Raw genomic sequence first — 20,102 nt, forward strand, 5'->3', positions numbered from 1 at the left:
AAGAGAGAATAGAAGTAATGGGGGACAGGATAGGATAGAGGGAAATATAGTTAGTCTTATACAACACGACTATTATGAAAGTCATTTGCAAAACTACACAGATTTGGCCTATATTGAATTGCTTGCCTTCCAAAGGGAAGGGATGGGGAGGGAGGGAGGAAAAAAGTTGGAACTGAAAGTTTTAGGAACAACTGTTGAATACTGTTCTTGCTACTAGGAAAGAAGAAATACAGGTAATGGGGTATAGAAAGTTATTTGGCTCTACAGGACAAAAGAGAAGATGGAGACAAGGGCAGAGAGGGATGATAGAAGAGAGAGCATATTGGTGATAGGGGAAATTAGAATGCTTGGTGTTTTGGGGTGGGGAGAGGGGACAAAAGGGGAGAAAATTTGGAACTCAAAATTTTATGAAAATGAATGTTAGAAGTTAAATAAATAATTAATTAATTGAAAAATGTTTAAACAATTATCTGTGTACATGATCCAAGTAAATCATCTTTAAAATATTCTTAGCAAGACTGAAAAACACACCTCTTCATGTGGTCAGAATTGAATATTTAATACTGTTAATAAGAGTATTAAATTGTGATATGAGTATTATAATTTACCACAATTGCTTAAAAGTTCTCTTAAACTTCTGGTTGCTTTTATAATATTTTTTGAAGAGTTAAAAATTCCTTAATTTTTTTATTCCTGGTACTGCTACTAAAATTGACAGGACAATATACCTGATGGAATGAAAAGAGAAAGAAAAGAAAAAGTTACAAGAGATAAAAAGACCTCAGGAATGTCCCTCTAATTGATACTACATTGCATTAAACAATAGGTGCATTTGTTTGCAAACTGTGGCTATGACAGTCCTGAACAAGAAACTGTTTAAGCTACAGTAACTTTTCTGACTATGGATCGTTATTACTTCTTTGGCAGATTTTTACAGTTCCTCTAATGCATTTTGGACATCTGTCTCAAAGAAATCCACAGATTTCCTGACAGCTGCTTGCTCTCTCCTGCTAAGAACTGTCACCCTCTTCTGTTGAGTTTTTGGAACCTCCTTCTACCATATCCACCACTTCCACCACCACATCCTTAACTTCCACCATAAAGACTGTCATAGCTCCTTCCGCCAAAACTGCCTCCTTTCATGGGTCCATAATTTGATTGCTATTGCCCACTATAATTTCCAAAATCATTATAGTTCCCACTGCCACCATAGTTACCACCACCAAAATTTCCCCCTTCATTGTAACTAACATATCTTCCTCCACCACCACCATATCCACCACCTTGGTTTCTATATCCAGGCCCACCACCACCACCATAGCCCCCTCTATTACTGTAGCCAGGACCACCCCCATAATTGTCCCCATTGCCACCAAATCCATTATATCCACCATCTCCACCTCCATAACTGTCTCTATTATCACCACCACCACCACCACCATAACCACTTCTTCCACCAAAGTTTCCTGCACCACCTCCAAATCTTTCTCCTTAACCTAGAAAATTACCTGAGCCACCTCCACAACTTCTTTGTGAGCCAGAAGACTGCCCTTTTGCTTCAAAAGGGCCTTTTTCATTTTACAATTATGCTCATTAATAGTATATATCTGAACAACAAATTTGTCAACAGTATCACAATCACCAAAAGTTACAAAAGCAAATCCTCTTCCTTCCACTGCATTGATCTTCTATCACTTCCACAGTTTCAATCTTGCTATGCTTTTCAAAGTAGTCTTTTCAGTTATATTCTTCTATATCCTCTTTAATACCACTAACAAAATTTTTTCTTCACAGCTAGATGTACACTAGGTTTTATAGAATCCTCTCTAGAAACAGCTTTTTTAGCTTCTACCATATGTGCATCAACCTTATATGGCCTAGGACACATTGCAGCATCTACCTCTTCTACACAAGAATAAGTCATGATGACAAAGATTCTGGAACATTTTGTTTGGGGATCTCTCATCACCACACAATCTGTGAGAGATCCCCATTTTTCAAAATGTTCTCTTAAACTATCATCTGTAGTTTCAAAGTTCAAGCCACCAATCAACAGTTTTTTTTAACTGTTTTGGTTTTTTTGGATCATGGCTCTCCTCACCACTGGTGGTGAATGCAACTGTATCAGGAGTCGCTCTGGGGAAAGCTGGGTGGATGTTTTACCTCCATTTTGAGACTTGACTTGCTGCTTTTATGGCATTTTGAATGGAGGTTATACTATCATTATATTCAAAGTACCACTATAATTTAAATAAGGAAATGCTGTTGGAGATTTCTACAAGTTTATGTAATTATTACGTATGTAAGACTTCCATTAATTGATATTTATTCCATCAAGTCATGCTACTCTAAAGTAAATGATAAGATGCTTCATCAATCAGTCATTTATCAGTCATTTTCAGTGGTAGGCTTTGGAATAAGTGTGAAAAGTCCTTGAAAACTGTAGTTTGAAGTGTAATGGTACAAATAGGAAGTCTATTCCAAAATGACTGAGGGTTTTTATCACTACCTCAAGATCTTGAATAAGAGCTTCAAGTTAGTTTGAATTAGTATGGAATAAAAACCATTCCCAGTAACCCACTGAGAAGGAGAGATTTTGTCCAGGGAGATGGGAAGGAGAGCACTTCATTCTGGCCTTGTTCCTCTTCTGCCTTGGCTCCTGCCTCTTATTTAACCCAAGGATCAAGGACCTTATAAGTTCCTAAGGCTGCTGGACTTCCTACCTTCACATTGGTATCCTAAGGGAATCCATAAGCAACTAATGTCACTGTTTCTTTTTAATTGTTTGTTTTACACATTTCCAGTTGAAAATTCACATATAATGATTAGAACTGAAAGGCAAGAGAGAAATCATGAATACCTGTTCATTTCACAGAAAAGTGAGGTCTATAATAGACAATACAGTGATTTGTCCAGTCTCACAATGTTGGTGTTAGATTTGTGATTGAAACTCCTAGACCTGCTCTTTTTTTAAGCAACATTTTTTTCAAGGTATTTTGATATTTGATATTTTTACCTGATTCATGGATTTATCCTAGCGGATTAGAGCATCTGAGAAAAGTCTTTTGAACTCAGGAATCCAAAGTCAAGTAATCAATCAACAAGCCTTTATTAATGGCCTACAATGTGCCAGGCACTACGAAAAATGCAGGGAAAAATGGTGGGTAGGAGGCACTTGTCTCCTGGTAGCTGCATGGTTCAGGGAATAGAATGATGGGCCTGGAATTAAGAAGACCCATATTCAAATCTGACATCAAATACTAGCTGTGTGATCCTGTACGAGTTACCGAATTTCTCTATCTAGGGGACAATCACAGTGCTTACCTCCCAGAGTTGTTGTGAGTATCATATGAGATAATATTTGTAAGCATGTAGCACAGTGCCTGGCACATAGTTAACATATAAATACATGTTTCCTTTTCTTCCTGGTGACTGATTTTACTTTAAGGTATGACCAGTTAAGGCCTATTTCTAGCCATTTCTCATGCCTTTCTCCAGCTCAGCAGCATCATCGCTATACTTACTCTGACAAGGGTGGGGAAGAATTTCTATATGTCAAATTGTTTGCTATCTTGCTAAGCCATCTCTGGGAGCAAAATCCAAGAGACAATTAAAAAAAATCTACTGGCATAGAGCATTCTCTTCCTTTTTCATGGATGAAATGACACTTTTAAAGTACTTAGCACAGTGGGAACTTAAGAAATATCTATTCCCTTGTCCTCTTCCCTTATCTTTCTACTATCTCTCTCCACCAGTTATTTATACATCACTTAGTTATCTTCCTACTCAAATTCTTTGTATTACATCATTTCCTGTTGTATTTGGCTTTATATGCCATTAATTTATGTTCATTTATTTTTGATTGATTCAATAAATATTTATTTATCATGTACAATTTGTCAGATTCAAAGAATGCAAAGAAAATCATTCTTTTGCCTCAAGGAATTTACATTCTTTGGTGAAAATTAACATGTTCAAAGAAACTAAACATGAAATATAAAATTAGTAGATACAAAATAATTTGGATGGGGTACTAGCAATTTAGAGGATGAGGATAAGCTTTCTATTGGAGTTGTTAATCTCTACATAAGATTGTTACATTTGTGAAACAGGATCTCTATACATTTTCTCTGTATCACCATGATTTATGTAGTTTCTGGTCTACTGTAGGATTTAATAAATACGTGTTACATTGAAATGAATTTAATTGAATCAAAATAAAAAGTCAGCTCAGATAATCCTACAGCTCAGTGCCTTAGATTAAACAAATTATAAAGGTAATTTTAAATCAAAGAATAAAGTAACATGAAAATACCTTAGAAGAGGGCCTTGCGTTTAGATGTCAGTGCCTGAAAGCTAATAGAAGCAACCTCAACACTGATGGGCACACTTGACCATTTCCATAAGAGATGTGTAAAAGGAATGAACTTATAGACAAGCTTAGAAAAGTGTCTGGCTCTCCTAGAAATTCATTAAGAAAGATATTCATGAGTGCCATGTAATTAAAAGTACAGCATCAGCTGAAGGATTTACCTTTATTATAATTCAGGTTACCTGGAAGTAAAACAAAATATATTTAGATTTCAAGTCAAGTTTTTTGAAAAATGTATCATTTAATTCAACAAATACTTACTATGTGGGAAACACCCTGCTAAACACTTTGGATAGACATAAACAACTCTCACAAAACACCAAACAGTCTCTAACCTAAAGGAGAATACCTTCAAATTAGAGGGTTCAAATCATAAACAGATATGTATGTCCCAGATAGATTTGGGGACCTTTTTCCTCATGCCCACTCATTAGTTAATGGGGATATATTTCCCCTTCAAGGTCCCAATGATATGTCAGGAATTACTTTTTAATGCTCTTGTCTGATGCAGACCCTCTGCCATAGTTCTATCAGTGTAGCCTAAGAACCCATTACCCTGTTTTGCAAGCTGGAAATGCAAAGTCAAAGTTCATGATAAAACTGAAGACCCAGCATCTAGTACATCATCTGTCACAAAGTTGTCACTTAATAAAATGTTTTCCACTTGTTCATTCATCCCTACTCAAACTATATCTTGCTTTAATCTCATCATGAACATAATGTCCAATATTCACTTGCTGCTGCATTCTGATTTTGCATTTCCAAAGGCTATGTCGACAGAAATATGATAGAGGGTCTGCATCAAGGGAAGTGAATCTCCTTGTATTTTCCATCATCAAACCATATGCAGGATTTTCAATTCAGTTTGGGGCACCTTGTTTTTAAGAAAGTCATGAATATGCTGGAGTGTATCCTGAAAAGAATATATAGATGATTGGGTCCTTCAGAACCAAGTCATATGAAGAAAAGATAAATGACCTTGGTTTGGTTGCTTGGGAGCAGGGCAAACTTTGATATGATAGCTGTATTTACTGGTGATGTGAAGGTTCCTAGATGGAAGGGGGATTTGACTCATCCTCATTGGTTACAAAGGGCACAATGAGGAACAATGTGAACAGTTTACAAGGAAGAGTCTTTTTAGCTCAATAAAAGGAAGATAATCTTAATAATTAGAGCTATCTCAAATTAGACTGATGGGCTCTAGAACATGGTGAATTGTGCTTCACTTGAAGTGTTCAAATAATGGTTAAATGGTTTGGATGAAACCACTTCAAAAATCCCCTCTAATTTTGAGATTTTTTTGTATCTGTGACTCCTTGACAGGCTTTACATGATCATAAGCTATAGTTTGAGGAGTGTTGAACAAATAAGTAGAAAAGATTTTATTATGTGACAACTTTGGGGCGGGCACTGTGCTAGATGCTTGGTCAAAAACAAATGTAAACCTCAAAAATTTTCCATTCTAATAGAAGGAGGCAATATATTCAAGGGAGTAAGAGCTAAAGAATGGGAAGTTGATTGGAGGACTCACTTATATTTCCTTTCCAGGAGTAATGGTAGTATTGATTTTATCATTTTTCTCATGCCAAGAGGTAAAAATTGGTGGGAGTGGGGGTGAAGCACAGAGGGAGAGAAGAATATTTTTGTGACGTCTCTCCATCCTTACCTCTGGCTCTATAAAGGACAACATAAGCACCACCCTGTTTTTAGGTTTTGTTTCAATAATTGAATCATAGGATCTTAGGATTTAAAAGTGGAAAATACCATATAAGTTATTTAGCACAACCTCCTTGTTTTACAACTGAAGAAGCTAAGGTATAGAGAAGGGAAATGACCAGCCCAAAACAAGACAAAGTGTTAATGTCTTGGTTCTTAATTAATTCTTCTGCTTCTATTTTTGTTTTCATTTATAGAGAATACTTTTTTATTCAATAGACTCAACTCTTTGTCATCTCTCCTCTAAGTGCAGGATACTTATGTAAAATGCAAACATAGATAGCTGGATAGATAGCTGGATATAGATTTAGATAATAATGTATATGTATATATTTGCAAACATATATATGTATATATAAATATACATTTATAGATAAATGCACATAGAACCCATACATATATAAATACACATGCATAGATATAGATAGGGAGAGAGAGAAAGGGAGGAAAGGGGTGAGAGAAAGAAGGAGGGAGGGAGGGAGGGAGGGAGGGAGAGAGAGAGAGAGAGAGACAGAGAGAGAGAGAGAGAGAGAGAGAGAGAGAGAGAGAGAGAGAGATGCATACATAGATATCAGACTAAACAATTAGAATTATTCATATTTCATCTGGCCTTCTCTGGGTTAAGAAAGTCTGACATTTTCCCAACTGTTTGGCCTGACTCAACCATAATTATTCCTCTTAACTTTTATTTTAATACAGAAGATATTCCAGGAAATGCCAAGAGCCTCTCCTTAATTGTATTCACCTGGCTGTTTTTTGTCTCTTTTTCCTGTGCCTGATGTTTGTCATTGTATTACCATTTCTTACTGATATCGTTGCTGAGTGACTTTAGGCTTTTTAACCTGCTTAGTTCATTCCTACAAATTTGGGTAAACAAGAGAATATAGAGTAGTGGCCATTGTTGCTAAGGGCTAGATTGAGGGGAGAGGTTCATCATCATCATCATCATTGACTGAATTTATATACCATCTGACTAAAAATACACAATTTTCTCTTTGGAAACTCAACATGTACAGTAGATATTAATTTTTATAGTCATTTAATAGGTGAGAGTGTGACTTGCCCAATATCATACATATTAATAAGTAAAAGTTCAATATTTAAATTGAGGTATTTCTTAATAGAATGTAAGCTCCTTGAGGGCAAAGGCTGCTTTATATTTATCTTTATATCCCTAGAGCATAGAACTATGCCTGGCACTTAGTACCTGATAAATGTTTATTGATTAGTCATTCATAACTCAAACTCTAGCAGTCTGTTCTCTACCAAATGGATTTATATCCTCTACCATGTCCACATTGACCCACTGCTCTGTCTTCTCATTCCTACTTTTCCAAAATGCAAAGTAAAAGTGAATGGGAATTTCTGGGAACTTTGATTCTGGTCATTACTGACCAGGTATATGCCTTTCTATATGACACTCTCTTTCACCTTGACTCTACTAGCCAACATTTAATAATGCTTAATTTGTACTATCAGGTGTACTAGAAATAGACAATTGGGAAAAAATAGCAAAATGCTTTCCTCAAGAAACTTACACCATAATAGGAAAGAAGACATATATGCATAAGTATTACAAAAATGTAGTAGGATGCCACTCAACCTAAGAAGGATGGGATATCAGCCTCCTCTGCTTTTTTACCTAAGCAATTTCAGAAGAGGTAATAATACCAGACTAATCACTGATTTTTCAGTTGATGAAAATAGATATACAAAAAAGCCTTTGATAAAATATATGTTTATTGTAAAAACACCAAATATATAGGTGTATAAAAATATAATCAAACTGATTTTTAAAGTATTTTGGAGTCTAATAACCAATATTTTTTGTAAGTGATAAATATTAAAAATTTTCTCAATAAGTATAAGGATAAGTGACTATTTTCATCCTTATTGTTTGACCTTAGGGAGATATGAATACCTTTGCTACTTACCAGCTGTGTAACCATGGGCAAACCATTTAACTTCCTTGAGTCTTCTTTTCTTATTTATCAAATAGGAACAATATTTCCAATACCTACAGTCTTATTATGGAGATCAAAATGTAAAAATATTCAAAGACTTCTAAAATATCAAAAGTCAATAATAATGTCAGGTAATGTCATTTTGGGAAAAACATGGAATAGGTACACATGAAGAGGAGGTGAAAGTAACTCCTACGGATGATATCATGATTTATTTAGAAAACCCAAGAGAATTAACAAAATTGTTCATTCAGAATAATGGTTTCAGCAAAACAACTGGATAGAATATAAGCCCATGAAACTTATAAACACTTTCCTGATATAAATGATAAACTCTGAGAGAAATGATAGAGAGAAAAATAGCATTTACAATAATACTATAATATTTTTCCATTATTGTTTACTTTGGGCTCATGTCTTAGGTCTTCCCTAAGGACAACAGTAGAGTCCCTCTTAGAAAGATAATAAATATTCAAAGACTGTGTACAAGGCAAGTACTTATTTCCTATGCCTTTTAGCAAAAAAAAAAAAAAAAAGAGAGAGATTCAAAAGTGTATACTGACAAATATTTAGAATATTAGAGTAAAATTTGAAGTATAAATAAGCATTCCACTTTCCTTTCAGATTTGCTGTCTAAATAGCTCACTCAAGGTTTTTATCTTCTGTCTGGCCTGACATACATAGCTCATTGTCTTGTTACTTAACTCTTCTCTGTTAAAAGCCTTATAGCAATTTCATATAGAACCTCTTTAGCAGGGCTCAAGCAGCCCAGGAGCTCCTGAGGGAGTCACTAGACTTGAAATGTGCATGTTTCATGATTTTTCTGTGAGCATACTCACTTGTGCTCAAGGAAAGAAACACAAAGAGGGAGGCTAAGGTCTTCTGTGTCATTGTCACCTAGACAAGCACATGTTCTTATGGCCATCTGAAAGTACTCACTACACTTGTGAGTCAGAGTAGAGTGGGAAAGGAAAGAAGAAATACTCTCACCTCCTCATGGTAAGTTCAATGAGATCTTTCCCAGTGCTAAGCCATGCACTATGAAGAGTTAATGAAGAGAATGAGAACAGAAGTTATCTCTCCCTTTAAAGTCTACAGAGCAAAAAGCTCATCCTGTTTAGAGGTTATTCCTCTTCATGGGACATACAGGCTAGAGAAAGGATGGAGTGGTGGGAATGGCTGGTGGGGGACAATCATTCAGAAATGTCTAAGTTTGTGTGTTCTTCATTTAGGAGCACATTTACAAGAAGGTTCCATAGGACCAAAGTAAATGCTGAACTCCAGGGGAAGTGCCCTAGTTCCATAGACTGGGGTTGGGGTGGATGAGGATGAGGCAGAGATAAGGGAGCATGCTTCCTTTCTTACTCCTCTTACACATCTATTCACTTGCCATTAACTACTTTATCTGCCTTGTCTCTTTCACCTTCTACCTCCTCCTCTACATCTACTTTCACTCTTCTGTTTATTCCCTTGTACCACATTTTCAATTTGAAGTTGTAAATTACATGTTAAAGATTCTTGGGAGCAAAGACACCACTGTATATAAATGTCTACTATAAATAATAATAAAACATGAGACATTTCAGGAAATTTGATTGATCACATTCATTCTAGGTAGTGCAAAGGAGGAGACTCAAGAAAAGAGGATCTGAATGTTATCTGGCATTATGAATTTAAAACAAGCATCTTGAAGGTCATTGGAAGGCAGTACACTCCTGGGTTGACATTAAAAACATCTAGACAGCCCATCCCCTTAAGTAGGGACCATTGCCACCAGCTGTCAGCTGAAACTGTCAAAAATATAAGATAGGCCAGTAATGCAATTCAGAGGTTCAGAAGATCTGCATCTGAGAGAATGAACTAAAACATCCTTCAGGATAGATTGTAAATAATCCAGAGCTAGCAGGAGGTCAGAAGATAAACCAAAAGACAATATAGTGTAATCAGAAGAGCACTGAATTTTGAATGAATACATCTGGGTTTGAATCTTCATTCTGAAACTTACTAGTTAAATGTTAAGGGGAAGTCCTTTAACAAACTGAATTCTGAAGTACCCCCTCAGCAAAATGAGCAAATGGGATTACATCATCTCTAAGGTCACTTCCAACAGTATGATCCATGACAGATGCCAGTAGCAATAAAGAGTGAGTTCTTTCCTTGATTTATAACTCAAACTGTCAAATATTCTATAGATATTTCCTTCTCCCTCTTGGTCACATTTCCACATTATCTGCAATGAACAGGTGCCAACACCCTTCCTTTTATGCCTGTAGTTGGACAGGGCATTAAAAAAATGGAAACCCTTTCAAGAGAAGCTATATGAAAATGCAGGCAAAGGGGGGAAATCTGAATGAGAATTCAAGAGACAAGGATCTGATCAGTACTACAACTAACATAGCTTTATCATGATCCTTGGAATTCCTATCATTCATATCTTGAGAGAGCTGGGGCCACTGAATGGCTCTTTCCACCCCATTTCTAGACCTGAAACAAGAGAATACAAGCTCTCCAAAGAGACAGCAAAGTAGGGAATAATGGGATTGGAGGAAATCTGAGCTCCAGCCCTGGCCCTGGCACTAATTTTTCTTGGAACCTTAGGAAAGTCATTTCATTTCTTTGAGACTTCTTGCTTCATCTCTAAAATAAGATTAAACATTGAGTGGGACTTTAGAAAAAATCTATTCAAATGCCTTCATTTTACAGAGGAAAAAAGTGAAGGCTAGAAAACTTAAATGACTTTTGTTGAAGGTCACACTAGAATTCAAATTCTGATTCCAATGTCTTTTTCATCAGAGCTAGGTTCCAATTAGGGTGAATAATGGATCCCCTGAAATGGGCACATATTTAAATTTGTACTATTCAAAGTTATAATTATGTAAAATATAGTAGTTGGCTATAGCATAGGAAATTCACTATGCTGTGCAAATTCAAATAATGGGATGTGTCAAATGATTCATTATTTGCACTCTTCAAGAACTACCTACCTACTGCTCTGTTAAATAGATTACTATTTTCTAAACTGTTCGATGAAACCTTGAATACAATGTGAATTATTAATCCTCTGAGAACAATGTCAGTGCTAATTATATTTTCCTTCTAAAATATTAAATATAAATTAGATAAGTATAGAAAATTCTTGTATCTGTTAATTATTCAATATGAAAATAGACTTAGCCCTGCCCCCACTTTAAAAGAGTTCCCTTATCCTCCTTTATCTTAGTGGTTTTCCATATTCCTGATAACATTTCCCCCTGAGAATACCATTTATGTGTTCTTATACTTATATTTCAAGAGCTAAAATGTTTGCAACTAAAATTGTTCCAATAATTCAGTGCTCTCTAAAAACCTTTCCAGCTCTTACATGATTCCATGATTTTGAAGCAAGAGAAGGATCTCATCGAACAAATAGAAGAGCTAAAACACTGAAGACCTAATAGTAGTGATAGAAATTGATCTTACAATGAATAAAAACTGTGATTGTATTTTCCAATTGAAGACTATGCCTTGTACTCTTTCCTTCCATTCTCTTTCTCTGTTCATGAAGCCTGTAGTTCCTGAATTCCCAATTAATATTCAATAATCTATAGACTGATTTTTCTAGAAAAACTTAATGTGATATGGTTGATAGTGTTGGACTTGGAGTCAGGAAGAATTAAATTCAAAGCCATCTCTGGTACTTCTAGTGTGATTACCAGTGAAATTCTGAACTTTTTTGAGCCCTAATTTTGTTTTGCTTTGCTCATAGGGATATTCTGAGGTTTAATGAGATCACATATGTAAAGCACTATAGAAATGTAAGATATTGGTTATTATTATTTTGCTTTCATTTTATCTTGGAAAGTTACTGAAAATTTCAAGTCTACAAAATTGTAGGCAATTGGTATTTTGGAGAAATTCTTTATTCTTGTTTATTAACAATACAAAGGAGTGATTCTTCTTGAAAACATAGTGATAAAAACATAAAGAAGCTTTTAATTTTGGACCAGAAGTCTAGGACTCAACAAGATAGTTATTTTAACTCACTTCTTGTTATTCATCCTTCATATGTGAAAAGGATCAATTTCATTATGGGTTATATCTTGACTTGAGTGTGAATTGAATTTAAGTGAAGCAGAGTTGTACAAAGTAATCAACTTCACTCTCTCTTCCTGAATCGTTTTAGTCCAGTGTGAGGGCAAAACTCAAATTAACTGGTGTAGGATGCATCTTTATTACTTGACCAAGTTCTAAGCATCTCACAGTACTTTTGTTAACCACCACTGGCCATTGAAACAAATTGCTCTCACCTACCCATTCCAACAAGGAAAGTTTTCACATGCTTGGGGTAGAATACATCCTCTTAACTCACTGACAGATTGGGGGGCTGTTGATTATTCTTAACCTGGTTTAGATATTATGCCAAGATGTTTTACTGGGGTGTGGGCACTGGATATGCTGCAGCTACTTAGAGCCACAGTTAAGAGTTGGATGAATGTGGACACCAAACATGGATGAATAGTCCTGAAAAGGGTGATAATCCCTCACATCATAGGTGCTATTCCTCCCTGAATATCTCATATACCTATTAACTGTAGAACTACGCATATCCATGTATGCACACATGCATGTACAAACACATACAAACCTCTGAAGAACAGATAATTTAAGATCAAGATCAACTTCACTACCCCTCATCTGTTGGCCTTGTTCCACCATACACAAATTGTGTAGCTCTGCCTTTTCCTTTCTCTATGAAAATGTTTCATGTCCCTGGATCACATCTTTGGACCTATATTTTTGTGTTTTCAATTACCTTTTTAATGGTGTGTTTGTGTGTGTGTGTATATGTGTGTGTTTGTGTGCTCACGCATGTGTTGCCTTCTTGGGCATCTGATTTCTAAAGTATCTGTATGACTTCAAGGCAAAGTGAAAATAACTATTTCAGTGAAATGTAATTTTAATTCAGGTCAGAATTTATTATACTATTTCAAGCCTGGGGAGGATCAAATCTTTTTGGTCCTTAATTATGCTATTTTAAGCATAATTCCTTACAGAGCTAGAATATCCCTAGCCATCATACCCTATGGTATTAATAATACCTTACATCATAGGGAGTTACATTACATAGTTATATATTATTTCATTTAATCTTCAAGAAGCCTTCTGGGTCAGACAGTGAAAATACTATTAGCTTTTCTTTGCAAATGAGGTAATGGGCCAGGAGAGCTGACATCCTTTTGCCACAGGTTACAGGGCCAGTATTGAATAAGCCAGTCTAGTAGATTAATGTGATGATCTTTGCATTGTACCAGAAGCCTCTAGAGAGAAGGGCAACATGTAACCATGGTCACAATTTTGAGTTATTAACACTTGTAAGGTGTTTTTTTTTAATAAAAAATAAATAACTTCTTCTTTGACCTCCTAGAATATTGGTAGAGGCATTTTCAAGATGAAACTAACTAGAAAAGCAAATTGGTTCTGGAGGAGAAACTGAGAACCAGACTTTCTATCCAAGCCAATTTAATACCCATTACCATCCAGGCAAAGTGGGGAGGAACAGCACTGTGCTGCATGCATGCAGAGGCAGGGGTAGAGTTGGTGTTATGACTTTGGATTAAGGTAAAATTGATTGTGACACTCTTCAAATTTCCTTTGGCTATTTTTCTGGGATAAATGGATTTACTTGCAATTTGCTATCCATGGTGGTTTTAGAATTTGGTGGGAGGTAGTTAAGCTAACCCACATAAATTAAGGCCTCTCCTTTCTGAGAATAATTAAGAAAGTAGTATTTGTTTCAAACTCAGACTTGTACTCCTAGATATTTCAGGGGTGGCAGAGAGAGAAAATTCTGGCTTGATAGCCCTTTTGAAGACTTGAGACTTCTCATCTCAGCAGGTGATATAGGATTGGAACACCAAAATATTTCTTTATCTGGTCTCACTATATAATCTTCAATTCTTGTATTATTTGATTCTATGTAACGGGGTAATGGTCATTCACAGAAGCAGTAAGATTCAAGATGGAGCAGAAGAAAGCCAAACCTATGTTAAACAAGTGGCTTGGAGAAAAGGACAATGCAGTCTAGCTATTTCACTTAAACTCTGATACCAACAGCTACCGACTAACTTCTGGGACAAAGCCAGTCATGTAAATTTAGGTACCCGAGGGTTAAGTCGTAGTTTCTTTGTCCTACTTGGGGCCCAGAGCCACGCTATAGCAACTCAGTTATGATTTATTGCCACTTGTCCTATCTCCATTTGTAGTCATAAAGTATTAAACACAAAACAAAACAAGGAAAAAAAAGCCCTGGTTAGGGATTAGAAAGAGAGCTTTGGATATAAGGGCATAGACCTATGTTCTCTCTACTCTAGATATATACCCTATTACTAACTTTTCGTGTGAGCTTCGGTAAGTCAGTTACCGGTTCTTTGAGTTATGAGACAGAAGGAACCTTTGAGATTATCTAGTCTGAAACTCTCATTTTATAGATGAGAAAACCAAGGAAGTTGAGTTGATATATTTCAACCATCAGGGCATAGTAAAAAAACAAAACAAAACAAAACAAAACAAAAAAAAAACCATAGAATTTTGCATTAAAAGACTTGTGTGGAAGACCTGGCTATGCTTGCTGTCTGTGTAACCTTAATATATTTAGTATCTATATACTCTATATGTATAATGGAGTAGAGTGAACAAAATCATATCTAAGGTATCTTCCAGCCAGAGATGAATGATAAATTCTTGTGCTGGGGTAAACTCAAATGTATGGAGGTGGGTAGAATACATTGTGGTGCAAAGCAGCACACAAAGTAAAATCTAACTATGAGGGAGTACTTTTGCTGGAAAAGGGGAATACCAATCCTCCAAATAGCCTAGCCTTTCTCCCATAGGAATATGTTGAGACAAAGCAGAACCCAGGAGAGAGTTGCTCAATGACAGATAGTAGATAGTGGCCCCAGAATACTTATGCTGCTAGAGGATTGTAAGACAATGGGTAGTGAAAGCTATTGCTTTCAGAAGGAATATGCTTTCATAATACAAAGTTAGCACTCACCTGATTACTTCCAGTCCAGGGGTCATATTCTTCTACAACTGCTTACTTCCTAGTCTCCAACAGTTCAGAAGACCCACACATGCCCTTGTAGCTGTGGAGACACTAAGACTCTTTCAAGAGTATGATCCCCTGGCCTCAAAAGGGTAACCAGAGTTTTCATTCTTCTCTTGGAAAGGGTCAGTTTCCTCACCTATTAAAGAAAGTTAAACTGAATAGTCTCTAACATACCTCTCAACTCTGAGAGTCTATGAGTCCTTGGATATCCTCCAAAAGAAACAAGAATCCTAGTAGAGCTGACGTCTATAGGGCAATGCTATCTTCTGAAATAATGCTGAAGGAATATTTCATAAATAGAAATGCTGATTGTAGCTAGTACAAGATCTTATTTGAATCTATCCTTTCTCCAATTCAATTTCAACAGACTATATTCACTATAAATTTTACATTTAAAATCTATATTATGACTTTTTTTTGAGGAATGGGGTGTTTTATAGAAAAGGAAGAAATCCTGTCCATTTATTTTACAGTTGAAGAAACAGAGGTCTCTGGACTTTACATAGGTTCACGCAGAGTCAATAATAGAGTGTGGATTTAAAATCAGGTGTTTCTACTGCAAATTCAATTTTCTTTCTAACCTAAAATTTATTGAATAACTGAAATCTGTAAAGATATGGACCTTTGCATGAGATTTAACCCATTGTTGGAAAAATAATCCAGTCTCTGTGCCCTTTAAGAAATCCGGTCACACAATCTAATTCCTATGAAATGTACAAAAACCTCAGTTGCCATTGTTTCTTTTTCCCATAAAGTGTCTAAATAATCAACTCCATTCTACTTTGTGGATATGCAGACATATCATAGGACCTTTAATGATTCAAAAGAATGAAGAAATTAATAATGGTAAAATCCTCAGATTGCATTGCCTCATTAGAAACTGGGCCTTCTGGTTCCTTTACTTCTTAATGAGTTGCGCTTTTTACTTCTGCAGTAAGAGACCTAGGATCATCAAGTTGACAGGAAAACTCATTAAAGGACAACAGAAAATGTGGTCCATTGCTTTTCTTGAATAGTATCTTTTTAAAGTAAATGTCAAATAAAAGTTTTCTAATTATGTTCTTTATCTATCATTGGTCATTTCAAGGGCATTTTTAATACAGGTTTGTTATTTTTTTAGCATTTCTTAATGATTGTAATTATTGCACAAAGAAAGTGTTTCCTCACATTGAGGGCAAAGGTCTGATTATTTTAGGCACATAAAAAGAGTTATTTTTTAAAAAATCAACTTGAAATCCTCAAAGGCAAAATTTAGTATATTTGTTAAAACGGAATGGAAGGCATTATTGATAGACTTGGATTTTTAGAAACCACTGGAGGTCTAAGCAAAGGAAAACAATCTTGTTGAGAGTTACGCTACCCTCCAAAATGTTGGCCAAACAGATTGAAACAGGATCTATGAAATTTTGTGCTTCTCAGACTACATCCTCTTCCTCTCAGCATGCTCTGAGCTGAGACTCCAAGTATGAGTAAGGGAAAGAAGGGGAGATGGAGAAAAGGTGTTGAGTTGACTCAGTCTGGGGCCATAGAATTAATTACATAACTGATAGTTCTCTAATAGACATTATAATATACTCCTATCATTTGATAGAAGACAAAACAAAGAAAAAACACTAGACAAATTATTATTGTACTTACCTTTGAAACAACAGATACTTCTCAACAATATACCTCTCTATATCACCTGAAAACAAGAAAGCAAATCTCCCAACCTATAAAATAGATTGTCTGAAAGATAATTGATTGTTTATAGAGAAAGAAATATCTGTGCATTTTAATAGTATAGCCATAATGGTCATTATACTTGACTAGTATTTTTAATATTTTCGTTTTAATTTTCATTTTGTAATCAGTATGTATGTTGCTGGACTTCTCATTTTATATAGGAAGTAAAGTGCAGAGAACAATTAAGTATTATTAATGCATTTTACTTGTACATTACATGCATTTGCAGATGATTTTTTCTTTCATGAGAGTTCTCTTGTAACAAAGTAAAACAGTAAAGTTAAACTAATAATTTGGTGACCTCTTCTGAAAGCGAATACAACATTTGACATCTATAATAACTACTCTCTCTCTCTCTCTCTCTCTCTCTCTCTCTCTCTCTCTCTCTCTCTCTCTCTCTCTCTCTCTCTCTCTCTCTCTTTCTCTGTCTCTCACACACATACACGCATGTATATATGTATATATATATATATATATATATATACATATATATATATTTTTTTTTAAATCTACTTTTTTCTCTCTTATACCCCACATCACATTGGGAAAAAAGAAAATAAAACATTTTTCTTGCAACAAATATGCATAATCAAGCAAGACAAATTTCCTCAATAGCTGGATACCAAAATAAGTCTCATTGTCTACCCTAAATCTATCATGTTTGAAATGGATAATTTGGTATATCATTGATCCTCTGGGATCATGGACCAATCTGGAATAGTTCATTGTATTGGTCATAGTTTTCAAAGTTTTGACTTTACACGGTTGTGCTGTTATTATATAAATTGTTCTGTTGCTTTTACTCAATACATTCTTAATTAGTTTTTTATAAAAGTCTTCAAAATTATGTGTTCTCTATAACATTGATGTAATAATATGAATTATTCTTCTGGTTGCAATCACTTTACTCTGTCAGACCAATGAGTTACTTAAAGTTGTTCTTAAAACAATATTTCTATTACTGTATACAGTTTTCTCTTGGTTTCGTTAATTTCATTCTTTATTATTTCATGAAAGTCTGTCCATGGTTTTCTAAGATCATGGAGCCCATCATTTCTTATAGTACATTTGCATTCCATTATGACCATATATCACAACTTGTTCAATCATTACCCAATTGTAATGTTTATTTTTTTTTCATATTCAAAACTCTTATGGCTCTTACTTTCCTTGTTTCTCTAACTAGTTTGACATATGACCTTTAATATCTAGTCATTACAGCTAGGTGGTAAAGCTTATAGACTGTCAGGTCTAGAGTCAGGAATTCTCATCTTCCTGAGTTCAAATCTGGCCTCAAAAACTTACCAGTTGTGTGACCCTCAATTAGCTTTGTTTACCTCAATTTCTTCATCTGTAAAATGAGCTGGAGAAGGAAATGGCAAACCACTCCAATATCTTTGCCAAGGAAACCACAATTAGAATCACAAAGAATGGGACATGACTGAAAAACAGCAGCAATAAAATTTATCTATTTGGAGCTTTTCTCCAAGTTGTGAGGGGACACTCTAAATCTAACATCTTTCATACTACCATCCAGCATTCCAGTAGTTTTTTTTAATTGAATATATCTTTATCTAAGAATCTGGAGTTTTCATGTTTACCAAATACTGGGGTATTAGGTATATTTGGTCTTTATTTGTTTACTTAATCTGTTCCACTGGTTGATTTCTCTAATTTGTAAGCAATAAAAATTCTCTTCATAATTATGGACTTTTAGTTTCATTTGAGTTCTGTCTCTGCTAATTCACCCTCTTTTCCTATTTCTTTTCATTATTGTTCTTGAGATTTTTTTTACTTTCCCCCCTTTATATACACTTTATTATTTTTTCTATTTCTATAGTCGTATTTGATAGTTTGAGGTAAATCATTGAATAAAATAAATTAATTTAAGTTGCAATGCCATTTTAAAAAATTGGCTTTTTCTTTCTAAGACAAATTAATTTTTTTTCCAATTAATTGGATCTATGCTTCAGTAAAAAGTTATTTGTAATTAGAATTTTATAGTTCTTGAGTAGCATCTTCACATTTTCCCTCTCACTGCACTGTTTTTGTGTGTGTGTGTAACCACCTGTCCCCATTAGATTGTAAGTGTCTAGAGGACAGAGGCTATTTTTTTTTTGTTTTTTGAAACCTAGAACTTAATATGATGCCTACGCATAGTAGGAGCTTAATAAATGTTAATTGATTGCTTGTTTGAGTGGCTCATGGAATGTAGACTCCCAAGTATTTCATTTTTTAAATATATTTTAAAAGGAATTTTAAATTTTCTATCCCTTCTTGATGGATTATTTTGCTATTATTATAGAAATGATGATGATTCTCGTGGATTTATTTTGTATTCTGTAAGCTTGCTGGAGTAAATATTTAATTAATTTCAATTAACTGTTTCAGTTATTTTTAATTTATTCTTTATATTTTTCATATACCATTATAACATTCACAAAGATGATCATTTCATTTCTTTTTTATCTATGGTTGTTCCTTCAGTTTCTTTTCTTTTCTTTTCTAGTGTTAGGGCAGATAGAAATAGTGACAATAGACATCTTTGTTTCACCTTTGAATTTATTGGAAATAGTTCTACTTAATTTACTTTAGAGGTTTAGTCCATTTAAAATTGTCATGTTTATTATTGTAGTTTGACTTACCCATGAACAATTGATATTTTTCCAGTTGTTTAAATCTGACTATATTTGCGTGAACAGTATTTTGTAATTATGTTCATATCGTTCTGTTTTTTTCTTGGCATATAGAATCCTAAATATTGTACTGTCTACAGTTTTTTTGAATTAAATTTTTCTTCTAATCTCTTCTTGCTGAATATTTTTGGTAATATATAGAAATGCTTATGATTTATGCTGATTTCTCTGATATCCTGCAACTTTGCTAGAGTTGCTAATTATTTCAATTTTTCAGTTTATTCTCTATGATTCTCTATGATATCATCTACAAAGAGTGATAGTTTTCCCTCCACGTTGCCTATGCTAAATCCTTCAATTTTCTTTTCTTCTCTTATTACTATGGCTAACATTTCTTTTTTTTTTAAATTTATTTATTTAGCTTTTAACATTCATTTTCACAAAATTTTGGGTTCCAAATTTTCTCCCCATTTGTCCCCTTCTCCCACCTCAAAGCACCAAGCATTATGATTGCCCCTATCACCAATCTGCCCTCTCTTCTATCATCCTACCCTTCCCTTGTCCCCATCTTCTCTTTTGTCCTGTAGGGCCAGATAACTTTC

General features: G+C 34.8%; 1 pseudogene; it reads right to left on the reverse strand.

Annotated features, from left to right (window-relative positions):
• Positions 1–996: 996 nt before the first annotated feature.
• LOC140512059 (heterogeneous nuclear ribonucleoprotein A3 pseudogene) overlaps positions 997–20,102 on the reverse strand; it is a 56,977-nt pseudogene continuing 37,871 nt past the window's right edge.

This window comes from Notamacropus eugenii, chromosome 6 (genome assembly GCF_028372415.1).
Source record: "Notamacropus eugenii isolate mMacEug1 chromosome 6, mMacEug1.pri_v2, whole genome shotgun sequence".
Lineage (NCBI taxonomy): Eukaryota > Metazoa > Chordata > Mammalia > Diprotodontia > Macropodidae > Notamacropus > Notamacropus eugenii.